Source organism: Aplysia californica, unplaced genomic scaffold, assembly GCF_000002075.1.
Source record: "Aplysia californica isolate F4 #8 unplaced genomic scaffold, AplCal3.0 scaffold01213, whole genome shotgun sequence".
NCBI lineage: Eukaryota > Metazoa > Mollusca > Gastropoda > Aplysiida > Aplysiidae > Aplysia > Aplysia californica.
Window position 1 is genome coordinate 34,609 of NW_004798483.1, and position 2,897 is coordinate 37,505.

At 42.2% G+C, this 2,897-nt stretch overlaps 1 protein-coding gene across 1 annotated transcript in view; it reads right to left on the bottom strand.

Annotated features, from left to right (window-relative positions):
- Positions 1-2,469, bottom strand: part of LOC101846108 — a gene marked incomplete at its 3' end in the record, with an annotated part of 24,384 nt that extends 21,915 nt beyond the window's left edge. Inside the window, 1 exon segment of the mRNA XM_005112234.3 lies at positions 2,043-2,469.
- Positions 2,470-2,897: the final 428 nt, after the last annotated feature.

Consider the following 2,897-nt stretch of genomic DNA (forward strand, 5'->3'; position numbering starts at 1 on the left):
ACACACACACACACACACACACACACACACACACACACACACACACACACAAACTATCACAAACAGACGAACGCAAAAAAAGCGAAATGTCGATATGACCGCGCCGAGGTGAGGGAGGAAAGTGTTAAGAAACGGCGTGGGCTTTGCTCCAACTGCGCCAGTTGTCAAACACTGACACGCCAAGACAAATCATTTACAGAGTTATCAATGCAAACTATTCCAAAAGTGCCATCCCCTTTTGCTGAGAAGTACAGCAGAAAATGTCTGATACAATGAAAACGGCCACTCATAGTCGAGGAGAAAAGCGGTTGTCTTTGACGGATGGTCGCCTTACACAGTGACGTTATGATGTCTAAAAAAGGAAGATGGAAATGGACAGGGGCCGATTGTACAGATGATTGTCTTCTACAGGTAGTGTTAGGGGACGTTCGATTATATTTCGTAAGGCCAGTCTTTGACAGTTATATAACTTTGCTATCCTCATGATTAGATGTATATGGGAATGTATGCAGTATCCGCCACCAGTTTCCATTTACTATTCCACGCTCCTTTGAGAAAGAAGGAAAAGCCTTTAATTCAACAATATTCACTGCATGCAATGGAGGATAACAAACAAGTTATTATTTTCTAATGAAGTGATTATTAAACTTTACACGAATATTAATTACGAGAAAACCCAATAGATTTAAAGCTGTGACCACCCTTCCCCCCCCAAAAAAAAAATTTTTTTTTTTTCAAATTTAAAAAACCGCCCAGGACTAATTATAAGAAACCGTTTCCCACCCCACCCTCTTTTCAGCACTGGATCCTTCCACTGGTACATCATTACAAATGAGGGTCACTCGGTCCCTATGAGAAGAATTTGAAGGAGAGGAAACTATTCCAGGACAGGCGACACAGAGTCTTATAGGGGTTTAAGCCTCAAATCACTTCGTGTCGTCGAACTTTGTCACCAAGCAAGGTTTTCTTATTATAATACGCAAGCCTCGACATTAAAATTTGACACTGAGCACGACTGGAACCCAAATATTCATATTCTGAACAGCCTAAAGTTGTCTAACTTTTGTTAGGTAGACTTTCCAGGCCCTAGTCCGGTAAGGTGGGTACACGAACACCCCTCCCCATAAAAAATAAAAAAATAAATGAAATCGAAATTTTAATAGTGCAAAGTAGAACAGATTATGAGAGAAATAAGGGAAAAAAAGAAATAATATAACACCTTAGAACAAAAATTTGACACACTGAGCTCTTTAAAATGTAAACTAGATACCATAAACAAGACCAAAAAACCAAAAAAAAACCAACAAAAAAAAACAACAACAACAACAACAACAACAACAAGCGGAACAGCGTTCCAAACTAAAAAATGGACGAAAAAGATACAAGATGGACAGAAGGAAGAACTAAGAACTGGTAGATCTATGTGCACACGTAACGAGTAGATCTTGTCAGTAACAGAGTGAAGAGACAAGGGACCAATTTGCCAACATCGTTTAGATACAACTGAAGACTGGATTCAACGTAAGCATATCTGTTGTGTTTTGTGATATAAAACAGACGGTTAGTTACAGAGCCAGGTCTCGATGACACAGAAGAAACCAATATCAACAAGTATTAATTAATAAGAACATCCCATCGCTTTCAGAGCTCTTGACTGGAGCAGAATACAGCTAGATCTAGCGTAATTGCTAATAAACAGGATTTATGAAGAACAACTCCACCGAACGATTGATCGAAAATGACGAAAGTGTCAAAAAAGAAAAAGAAAACACAAACAAAAGAGAAAAACTGTCATGTCATAAACTTTGAAGATACGGGAAAGAAAAAAATGAACCCATACACACACACACTTACACACAAACACACACACGCACACACACACACACACACACACACACACACACACACACACACACACACACTCGCACTTTTTTGTCGTGTTAATATGTATGTGGTCCAAATCGTGTCTATAACATCGCAAAAAGTACTATAACTAGATCTAGATAATCTAGATATCTAACGAATATCAATAAAATAAATACCGTGATATAAACACAAAATCAACGAATCAGCAATAATAATATCCTTCGACGGGTCACTCGTCTCTGTATAATGATATACAGAAACACGAACAAAAACGAATTATCCACAACACAGTCACTGTCACTTTGTACAAGGAACTCAGACACAGAGCAGCCTCTCTCTACGAAGCTCTCAACAGCTTTGTAATGGCAAGCAACAGGTAGGGTGAGAGAGACAGAAGACAGAGAGAGAGAGGGAGAGAGAAGGGAGTGGGTGGTGACGAACGACGAAAACTCGACGACCCTTCTTCCTTCTACCGCGCCTTCCCCCCTTCCCCCCGCCGTCTTCTTACACGGGTGACTGACGCGGGCCTATCTGCTGTTGGCAATCTGAGACTGGTGGTTAGGTGGTGGTGGTGGTGAGGTCGGTCTTTCCTTCGGCTTACCGCTTTCTTCTGACTGACACGAACACAGACACAGACACAGACACAGAGACACATACATAAACACATGCATACGAACATGATATACACATGCACTCACACATGCACACATACACACGCCCATACATGTGCGCGGATACACACATGTATACGCACGTACGTACGCACGCACGCGCACGCGCGCGCACACACACACCCACCCACACACACCCACACACACACACACGCACACACCGACACACACACGCACGCGCCCGCGTTCGCGCGTGCTCGCGTTCATACATAATATACACGCACACTTACGCACACAAAACAGAGTCCCATACAAACACGCAGGGACACATGTGACATATAGATACAGGCTCACACAATATTGAGTGGGCCCACATACGAAGACACGCACATTGAGGTACATGTATATCCCCCCTCCCCC